Source organism: Cetorhinus maximus, chromosome 9 (genome assembly GCF_964194155.1).
Source record: "Cetorhinus maximus chromosome 9, sCetMax3.hap1.1, whole genome shotgun sequence".
NCBI classification, from domain to species: Eukaryota; Metazoa; Chordata; class Chondrichthyes; order Lamniformes; family Cetorhinidae; genus Cetorhinus; species Cetorhinus maximus.
The window spans coordinates 4,805,521-4,816,948 of record NC_135887.1 but is presented as its reverse complement, the minus strand read 5'-3'; the positions used below and the strand labels follow the sequence as shown (position 1 = coordinate 4,816,948).

The 11,428-nt window shown below is 40.3% G+C and overlaps 1 non-coding gene across 1 annotated transcript; it reads right to left on the bottom strand.

The window, feature by feature from the left end:
* Positions 1-10,748: 10,748 nt before the first annotated feature.
* Positions 10,749-10,888, bottom strand: LOC144685161 (U4 spliceosomal RNA). Its single transcript, XR_013577660.1, has one exon. It is a non-coding gene; the product is annotated as a U4 spliceosomal RNA (small nuclear RNA).
* Between the last annotated feature and the right edge of the window lie 540 nt (positions 10,889-11,428).

The window sequence follows — 11,428 nt, the reverse complement described above, 5'->3', positions numbered from 1 at the left end:
AGACATGCTGTCTCCATCTCAACTGGAATGTGGAATGTACAGCGATGCAAATTGGGATAGCCGTCTTAAGCTGTGAGCTCAAGCCAGTGTTTCAAAGAACATACAAACATATGAATCAGGAGCAGGGGTAGGCCATTTGGCCCCCTTGAGCCTGCTCTGCCATTCAGTACAGTCAAGGTTGATCTGACTGTGACCTCAACTCCACATTCTACCTACCCTGAGAACATCTGACTCCCTTGTTAGTCAAGAATCTATTTACCTCTGCTTTAAAAATAATCATTGACCCTGCCTCTGCCTTTCTCTGTGGAAGGGAATTCCCAAGATTCATGAGCTTCTGAGAGAAAACAATTCTTCTAATCTCCGTCTTAATTGGGAGACCCCTTATTTTTAAGTTGCGTCCCCTAGATTTAGTCTCTCCAACAAGGGGAAACATTCTTTCAGCATCCAGCTTGTCAAGTCCCCTCAGGGTCTTATATGTTTTAATAATATCATTTCTCAATCTTCTAAACTCCAATGGCTACAGGCCCAACCTGTCCAACCTTTCCTCATAAGATAACCACCTCCAATCCCAGGGATCAGTCGCGTGAACCTTCTCTGAAGTGCTTCTAACAAATTTATACCCTTTCACTGCCATCGTGCTTTGATCTGTTACCATGATTTGGTGTCTTATCATACCTTGACGAGACTTTGCTTATTCTATGAGTGACTTGATATAGTCAGTATACAATTTTTCTTGAAACTATTTATTCCGAACTATTTACAAAGACCTTAGAATAAGCATATGGTTTCCAGGACACAGACTGTCCTGCGTCTTGCTCTCTTGGAGCCTCTTGCTCACCTGGCTTTTGATATCATGCTAATATCATAATTTACATCGTGGTTGCACTAATACAACCATTAACCCATAACTCTGTGGGCACCTTTAGTCTCTGCGTTTAAGAAGTCTCCATTTTTAAAAGTTCAATTTAGGTTTCCAGCCATTGGAATAAAAATCATTATTTGGCATAAAGCATGTCTACCTGACACAAAAGAATATGAAGTGGTTGTGAAGCTCCTTGAGATTTTGTAAGGATGTAATAAGGTGCTATATAACTGCAATTTTTTTTCATTCATGAAACAAACCACATTACCAGGATAGGTTCCCAATTTTTTAAGTGTTCCAGGCAAGTAAGTATTTTAGAAGTCAAGATCTACGCACTCCCTAGTTTCCATCATTTTTGATGGGAGGATGCTTAGACCACAAGTTAGATCTTAGTAAAGTCTATTCTGTGCTATATTCAGCTGAGCACTGCTGTGACCTTTACTCTCACAGACCCCAGCATAAGCAGCGTCTTTGCTGGAAGAATACGTAATTGGAGACAATTGAAGACAAGTTCATTCCTTTTATTTGGATTCAAGAGGTCACATTCTCAGAGGGAACCCTAGGATTACTTTTCTTCCATTACATTCCACTCATCATCACAGTCTCTTCTCAATATGGAGAGTCACAACCCTGGACTTCCTAACAAGTACCTGCTTTTACATAGGAACAGAAGGAGGCCATTTATCCCCTCCATACTTTTCCCTCAATATTGGAGAGGCAGGAATCAAGATGCGCTGTACTGTTTCTTATTCTAACTGATTCCTTCTTAAGACTTTGAGTTCTCCAGCAGTTTATCTCTCTTCCTTTCCTCCCAAAGTCAACAGGGTTTTGAGGCCTGAGCTTATTATCACCTAATCACTTCTTTGAACATTCTTTGGCTTCTCTCTTATTCTTTTCACCTCGGTTGTGTCCTGCACTTTAGTCCTTGGCCTTCACTTAACAAAAGTGGAAAAGACGTGCGTCAGGTGCCTTGCTCCTTCTCGCAGCCCACTTAGAAAATGCTCAAACTCACCCAACTGAGATACAAGCATAAGAGATAACCCGGGCATTGAAGTTAATGATAGCCTGAAACCTTGCTTTCAGCCCCTCCAGCTATTATCTTACTTAAGTGGTTTATTTTTAAAGTTATAATGTGATATTCCTTCTAATACTTACACTGTCAAACATCACATGGTGACATTTATTTCATTAATTGCCCCCATCAGAAAGCTCTTCACTAACAAAAGGACGAAGCTGAAAGTATAACTATTTTGTCCTGGTGCACTGCAGCCCACTCTGTCACATTTCGGCTCACATTGCTTTCTTTTCTCTGGTTAAAAAGTTAACAAACATCTGAGCATAACAATTAATGATTAACAGACCCAAGCAAACATCACATTTTAAGGTCTTGCAGACTGAGGTTGCTAAGGTCAGAAGGAAAGGATTTTCTCATTACTTACACAGCGGGTTTACTGCATGAACTGCTGTTTCAGAATGAGTCAGATTTGCCTGTTGTTTCAGTAATAGCCTTGTATGTTTCAGAGATATACTTGAGACTCATCCAATAATTATTATGTATCAGCAGTGCGAGTTGGAGAGCTACCTTATGAGAGATGATGAATACAATCCAGTACCATCGTATTTGTACAGCTGTTATTTGCATATTCTCTACTTAAATGAGAAACTGTAACGTGTCATTCCTATTAATACTGCAGGCAAACAAAATGCTTTAAGTGCACGGTGTTTAATTTTTCTGTTAGCTGTTTTCTGTTCTGATGAGCTATGCTGTAAATCTCATGGGGCGGAGTTTCGCGGTCCCATCGTAGCGGGGGTGGGGCAGTCAAATGTGGCGAGTGGTTCAAAAGCCCACTGACTTTGGCGGGACCGGAAAATCCCGCCGGCTGGAGGGGCCATAAAATTCCGCCCATAGTCCCTACAAGGAATTTGCTCATTGCGGAACTGTAGAATTATACAGCACAGAAGGAGGCCATTTGGCCCATCATTGCTTGGGCCAGCTCCGTGAAAGGGCTACCAATTAGTCCCTCTACCCTGCCAATTCTTCGTATTCAAGTATATATCCGATTTCCTTTTGAAGCCCACTGTTAAATCTGCTTCCACATTATTAAAAAAATATATAATTAAATCTCCTTGTTCCAGGAGGATCATCCCAGCCCCCTCTAGTCACTCCGCATACATGGATTCCCTCCAGTCTGGTACCAGATTTTAAGAAAATATATAAGAAGAAGAGTTTCAATGGAAATTATGAAAAATGAACTTACCTTGAGAATTAATGCAAACCGTCACACATGGCGTCAGACAATACACTGAAAAACCGATTAACATAAAATTCTCCCTCACTGGCACCAGCCAAAATACCTTGGGTAACTTAATTGTCCCCAGGCTTCTATGCGTGGCAATCTTGAACCAGCTCTGAGGGGCTGTAGCTGCATACGCCATGTGAAGGGTAATGGCCTCATTATAAGAACCACACGTGCTTTGGAGTGTGTTGGGAAACCACAAAGGGGAGGGAAGGAGCACAAACTGAATAACCATGAACAGCCAGCAGGGTAGCATATCTGTTTGCCAATAATGCCTGCTCTACTCACCAGCACAATAAACAAACTATAAGATATAATGTTGTATTTTAAACACTGATTTACTATGTGATTAATCATTTTAAACAGCATGCTTAGATAAACGAGGTTTCTTACAAACATACGAATTAGAAGCAGGAATCTAACTATTTTTGTTTTTGTTCCAGGAGTAGGCTACTCGGTCCCTCGAGCCTACTCCACCATTCAATAAGATTGGGGCTAATCTAATTTTAACCTCAACCCCACATTCCTGCCCACCCCGGTAACCTTTCACTCTGTTTGCTTATCAAGAATCTATCTACCTCTACCTTAAAAATATTCAGACTCTGCTTTCACCACCTATCAGATCAACCGTGATCTTATTAAATGGCGGAGCAGACGCGAGGGGCCGAATGGCCTACTCCTGCTCCTTGTTCGTATGTTCATATGTTTGTAAGAGAGTTCCAAAGACTCACCGCCCTCTGAGAGAAAAAATTTCTCCTCATCTATGTCTTAAATGGGCGATGCTTCGTTTTTAAACAATGACCCCTAGTTCTAGATTCTCCCACAAGAGGAGACATCCTCTCCACCTCCACCCTGTCAAGACCCCTCAGGATCTTATATATTTCAATCAGGTCGCTTCTTACTCTTCTAAATGCCAGTGAATGCAAGCCTAGCCTGCCCAACCTTTCTTCATAAGACAACCTGCCCATTCCTGGTGTTAGTCTAGTAACCTTTCTCTGAACTGCTTCTAACGCATTTACATCCTTCCTTAAATGAGACCAATACTGTACACAGTTCTCCAGATGAGGTCTCACCAATGCCCTGTACAACTGAAGCATAACCTCCCTACTTTTGTATTCAATTCCCATCACAATAAATGATAATGTGCTATTAGCTACTTACTTGCTGTTCCTGCATGCTAACCTTTTGTGATTCATGCACTAGGACACCCAGATCCCTCTCCGTCTCAGAACTCTGCATATCACTCTCTATTTAGATAATAAGCTTCTTTTTTTTATCCTTCCTGCCAAAATTGACAATTTCACGTTTGCCCACATTATATTCCATTTCCCAGATCTTCGCCCACTCACTTAACCTATCTCTGTCCCTTTGTAGCCTCCTTACATCCTCTTCACAACTTACTTTCCTACTACCTTTGTGTCATCAGCACATTTAGCAACCATACCTCTAGTCCCTTCATCCAAGTTATTTTTTTAAACTGTAAAAAGTTGAGGCCTAAGCATTGATCCCTGTGGGACACCACTCATCACATCCTGCCAACCAGAAAAAGACCCATTTATGCCAACTCTCTGTTTCCTGTTAGTTAGCCAATCTTCTAACCATCTTCTTCCCTCCGAAGAAGGGTCATATGGACTTAAAACGTTAACCCTGTTCCTCTCTCCACGGGTGCTCCTAGACCTGCTGAGTTTTTCCAGCATTTTATGTTTTTGTTTCTATCCATGCCAACCTGTTACCCCCTACACCACAAGCTTTTATTTTTCGCAATAACCTTTGATGTGGCACCTTATCAAATGTCTTCTGGAGATCTAAGTACAGTACATCCACCAGTTCCCCTTTATCCACAGAACATGTGATTCCTTCAAAGAGCTCCAATAAATTGGTTAAACATGATTCCCCTTTCACAAAACCATGTTGACTCTGCCTGATTGCCCTGAATGTTTCTAGGTGCTCTGCTATAACATCTTCAATAACTGCTTCTAACATTTCCCCTATGACAGATGTTAAGCTAACTGGCCTGTAGTTTCCCATTTTCTGCCTCCCTCCTTTTTTGAATAAAGGAGTCACATCTGCTATTTTCCAATCCAATGGAACCTTCCCCGAATGTAGGGAATTTTGGAAAATTAAAACCAAAGCATCAACTACCTCACTAGCTTCTTCTTTCAAAACCCTAGGATGAAAGTCTAACAGGACCCGGGGATTTGTCAGCCCGCAGCACCAACAATTGCTCAATACCACTTTCCCGGTGATTGTAATTTTCCTGAGTTCCTTCCACCCTTCCAATTCCTGATTTGCAGCTATTTCTGGGATATTACTTGTATCCTCGATAGTGAAAACCAATGCAAAATACTTGTTCAGTTCACCTGCCACCTCCTTATTTTCCATTATTCATTCCCCAGATGCACTTTTTATAGGACCAACATTCACTTTGTTAACTATCTTCTTATTTAAATATCTGTAGAAACCCTTACTATCCATCTTTACATTTCTAGATAGCTTTCTCTCATACTCTAATTTTCCCCTCCTTCTTAATCTTTTTGTCATTCTTTGCTGTTCTTTATATTCTATCCAATCTTCTGATCTGCCATCTGTCTACACAATTAAATGCTTCTTCTTTGAGTTTGATACTGTATTTAACTTTTTTAGTTAACTACGGATGGTGGGTCCTCCCCTTGGTATTTTTCTTTCTCATTGCAATGTATCTATTCTGTGTGTCTGTTCTGCTTTCATGCCCTCATAATTGCCCTAATTTAAGTTTAAAATGCTAGACTTGGACCCACTCATCTCTCCCTCAAACTGAATGTAAAATTCAATCATATTGTGATTGTTGCTACCTAGAAGTGCCTTCACTATGAGGTTATCAATTAATCCTATCTCTTTGCACAATACCAGGTCTAGTATAGCCTGGTTGGCTCTAGAACATGCTGTTCTAAGAAACTATCCCAAAGCATTCTATGAACTCGTCATCTATGCCACCTTTGCCCATCTGATTTTTACAGTCTGTATGTAGATTAAAATCCCCCCTGATTATCACTGCACCTTTCTGACAAGCTCCCATTATCTCTTCCTTTATACTCTGTCCTACAGTGTACTTACAATTAGTGGGCCTGTATACCACTCCCACAAGTGACCTCTTGCCTTTATCATTCCTCATCTCAACCCAAACCGCTTCTACATCCTGACTTCCTGAACTTAGGTCATCTCTCTCTAATGTGCTAATACCATTGTTAATTATCAGAGCCACCCCTCCACCTTTTCCTAACTTCCTGTCCTTCCTGAGTGTCACATACCCTTCAATATTCAGGTCCCAATCTATGTCATCCCATACCCATGTCTCTGTAATGACCATCAGGTCATACTTACTTATTTCTATTTGCACTTGTTTATACTTACATTTTTGAAACCCTGAGAGTGTATTGTACATTCATGCATGTTCTTGACATATTTGGAATTTTATAATGTACAGTCCCTTTCTCATCCCCCTCACTTTGTAAATTTGCTTTTTTTAATTATATTGATGGGCTTCACTCTCTCCACCCAAACAGTAGCTGGGTTTGGTGATGTAACATTGCTTCGTGTAACAGGAAGAGATTTCTTCACTCCCCAATTAAAGTTGTGGTAGTGTCAATGACAGGAAGAATGGTCTATGGAACAATGCTTTTACTGGGTTCTAATGTTCATGCATATAATTTGCTTTCTTCCTTCCCTCTCCAGGTGGTGTTGACTTGCTGGGATAGAATAATTCAAACAATGCCACATCTCTGAAATCTAGCCTTCCCCTTTCATCTAAAAATTTTAATCTCGCTCAAGTAAATGAATGACTTTTGAACTCGCGACTTTTAACTGCCTTCAATAGGATAGCTGCCAAGAGCAGTGCAAAAGCATCAGCCGTGATGCAAATCAGAATTGTACAGCTCCTTAAAAACAGAGAAGCCATAAGAATCAACTGTGAATTAAAAAAAACAAATATCATAGGAAGAAAGAATCTATAAAAGCGCTGTTTGACTTACAGTGCCTTATTTCACCTCTTGAAAACTGAGAAGTTATTGATCAGATAGATGGAGAGTGTGAGGAGTGAACTGCCAAAGCATGTAATACAAAAACGAGGATCTTGTAGGTGTTAAAACTGATTCTGTGAGGGGAAGGAGAATTTCTCACAGCTTTTGCTGCAACGGGTTGTCACAGTTGAATTTTTTTAACCCGTTCTCCTTGTATTTATGCAGCTCAGACAAAGGATGTTAATTTGCGTAGCCTGCATAATTTAATTTAAAAGGTTTCAGAATGTTATTGGCTATGCTTTTGCTTTTGGGCTGTTAGTAGTGGGTAGGCAACATCTTTTCAATTTTTGTCACCCACTGTCAGTATTAAATACAATAAGATCAGGTATGGCATGTATCAGAGCAAAATAAAACTCTCACTAACCTCTATCCCAGCCTTTAACTGATTTCTTCTCCACCGATGCTGCCAGACCTGCTGAGTTTTTCCAGGTAATTCTGTTTTTGTTTTGGATTTCCAGCATCCGCAGTAGCTTTTAGCTTTTTGTTTTTATCTATCCCAGCCTTCGGTCTCTGAATTTTCCCATGCCCCACAGAAAAAAATATCCTCATAGTTTGCCTAATAAAGTGTCATATGACATCAATTTGCCCCAATTTACATCCAATTTTAAAGTTGCTAGCACCTCAGTTTTAAAATTGAGGCATTGTGCCAATGTGCCACTCTGGTTTAGCAAGCACAGGGGTGATGGGTGAACGGAACTTGGTGCAAGTTATGATACAGGCAGTAGAGTTTTGGACGAGTTGAAGTTTATGGAGAGTGGAAGATGGGAGAGCATTGGAATAGTCGAGGCTGAAGGTAACAAAAGCATGGATGAGGGGGCAAGATACACCTTAATATACTCATTGATCACTTTCTTACTGCATTCTAGTCTCCAGAATTTACAATCCCTAATACCAGGGCAGAACATTGAAACTCAAAAATCAGCTACTTCAACACTGTCTACCTTTAAGTAGGACATTCACATAATATTGCTGTATTCTATCAATATTTCAAAACGTAATCTTTTTCCGCATATTTACTTTTTTTTTTGATCCCTAAATTTCATTTTTCTGTGCAAGAACATCTGTTTAAAATTGTACGGGCTGATTTTCCTATCCCTCTGTCCCAAAGCACTGCTCCTCTCTGGGCCTGTAAAACATCGATATTCCTTGTCCCAAACTAGTGAAATATTCAGAAGGTGCCTTCCTCTGGTATGCATTGGGCTGACATGCAAGCTATTCCGGGGCAATAGAAAGCACATAGAAAATTCTAGAAAACTTTGACTTGAATTCCCCACCTCCATTTGAAGTAACTGAGACAAAATGCCAGCCCTTATGTGTCAAGTTTATCAGTTTTCTCAAAGCTAAGATCTGCAATAAGGTGAAAGATCACTATTTTCACTTCATATTTCTTAGATTCAACAACACCAGGGAATTTTCATGTTCTTTCGATTTTTCTTAACATGTTCTTAGAGTTGGGGACAACCCAGGATACCCAAATCTGAACGCCAACAACGTTTTCATTTGGGTTTTGCAGGAGAAGCCTTTAAGATAAAAGCAAAAAAACTGTGGATGCTGGAAATCCAAAACAAAAACAGAAATACCTGGAAAAACTCAGCAAGTCTGACAGCATCTGCGGAGAGGAACACAGTTAACGTTTTGAGTCCGTATGACACTTCTACAGAACTAAGGAAAAATAGAAGAGAGGTGAAATATAAGCTGGTTTAAGGTGGGGTGGGACAGGTAGAGCTGGATAGAGGGCCAGTGATAGGTGGAGATAGCCAAAAGATGTAATAGACAAAAGAACAAAGAGGTGTTGAAGGTGGTGATATTATCTAAGGAATGTGATAATAGGTGACATTAAGGGTAGAAAGCAGGACAAGCAAGGTACAGATAGCCCTAGTGGGGGTGGGGATGGAGATTTTAGATCATGAACTCTCTCCTCCATCCCCACCCCCTTTCCGATCCCCCTTTTTTCCAATAATTTATATAGATTTTTCTTTTCCCACTATTTCCATTATTTATAAATGTATTTCCCTCCATTGTTTTATCTCTACCTTTTAGCCTATTTCGATCCCTTCCCCCCATCCCATCCCCACTAGGGCTATCTGTACCTTGCTCGTCCTGCTTTCTACCCTTAATGTCACCTATTATCACATTCCTTAGATAATATCACCACCTTCAACACCTCTTTGCCCTTTTGTCTATGTCATCTTTTGGTTATCTCCACCTATCACTGGCCCTCTATCCAGCTCTACCTGTCCCACCCCACCCCCACCTTAAACCAGCTTATATTTCACCTCTTTTCTATTTTTTCTTAGTTCTGTTGAAGAGTCATATGGACTCGAAACGTTAACTGTGTTTCTCTCCGCAGATGCAGTCAGACCTGCTGAGTTTTTCGAAGTCTTTAAGATGTTACCTTTTTGTCCAATTTTCTCCTCTCCTTTTCCAAAGTTGCTGAGATATGCTTTAATGGCTGCTGGTCTGTCTTTGTTACCTTACTTTACTTTCTAGATATTAAGTGCTAGCAAGATATTTAATCATGAGGAACATCACAGTAAGATCTGAACCTGCCCTCACCTGATACCCACAAATGCCCACTTTACAAATAAGTGTTACCATTCTAGCCTGGGCACAAATACCAATTGTAGCCACTTTAAGCACTCTGGGCTTCCCAGTATGTATTACTTTACACTTGGCTATATACTTACTGATACTGCAATGTCACCTACCAGCTATATTAGCAGCTTTCTTGAAATCTTTCAACTGAACCACAGCACTTTAAAAATTGTGTAAGTTGACTGTGATAGCAATTTACCCCCTGAATCAGAAGGCTGTGGATTTACGGCCCACTTCAGAGACTTAGGGGCGTAGACTATGTTGATGCTTTAGGGCAGTGCTTGAAGTGTGCTGCAATGTTGGAAGTGTCATCGTTTGGGTGAAATTAAGGACCCGTCTGCTTTCTCAGGCGGACATAAAAGATCCCATGTCACCACTCGAAGTGGAATAGGGGGGTTCTCCTGGCCAATATTTATCCATCAATCAACATTATGAAAAACACTAATTCCTGTTAATGGGAGCTTGCTATGTGCAAATTGGCTGCTGTGTTTCCCTACATTACAACAGTGGCTACTCTTCAAAAGTACTTAGTTGGCTGCAAAACGCTTTGGGAAATCCCCTGAGGTGGCAAAAAGTATCATATCAAAGTACGTTCGTTCCCTTTTCCTTAAAAAATCACTTGAAATAGAAACTGTGGAAGTTGAGGAGCAACTTGACTGTTCTTGGCCCACAGTTAAGCATAATTCCAATTTTTCTCAAAAAGGTCCAACATGAACTGCACTAATTGTTGATAATTAATCTCTAATACGCTTTGTAAGTATCTAAAATATAAATAGCCATCTCTATCTCACTATCAGATTAAGTGGTTTGAGTAAAATGATCTGGATCAGTTTACTCAGTGACAATGCTGGCACATCAGGGTGCTTCTTGGGAGAAAATGTGCAGCAGAACTGGGCACATCGGAACATAAATTCAATGCAAATCCCTCAAATGACGTTTCTTTTTTAAAAGTCAAAAATTGCCTTTGCCGACTATATTTCAAGTCGCCAAAGCGGGGCATTGGGAAAAGTTTTCATGAAGCAATAATCGCGCCTCGGTTAAACCTCATCGGCTACAATGCTGCCACTGTGCAAATGGATCGGAAAGGATATTCAAAATGTATGTTGAGCAAGACCAAACCAGACTCAGTCATAAAGCAAAACAAAGTACTGTGTCAGTAGGGCAAGATTAATTAGAATGCACACCAGGTGAGTTTAATGGAGTGTTTTACCATTTAAACTCCGATTAAACAATTAACTTGTTCAATTGGCCATTTAAGAGAACCTAGATATAACATTTAGTGAGAGCTAGTCTGTGTCCAAATTTCAGTGGATTAGTCTGATTGTTGATCATTTGGAATAGCAGCTTAAGCAGGGCTCAAAGTTACCAAACCCCATGAGTTACAGTTTTTCTGTCAAGAACTACTTCACTGTGTCCCATGTTCAATCTTGTTACCTGAATATTTCCTACATTTTGTTTTGTGATCCAAAACCTAGAGAGCTACATTCTTGAAGCAATCAGACCTCCTCTGAACTTGCAGAAGTGGGAACACAGCTCTTAAAATGAGGTTGCAGTCACTTATACAGTTGGAAAGAGGAGAATCTGAGCAAAGGGTTTAAGACTGTCCTTCGGTTTCTTAA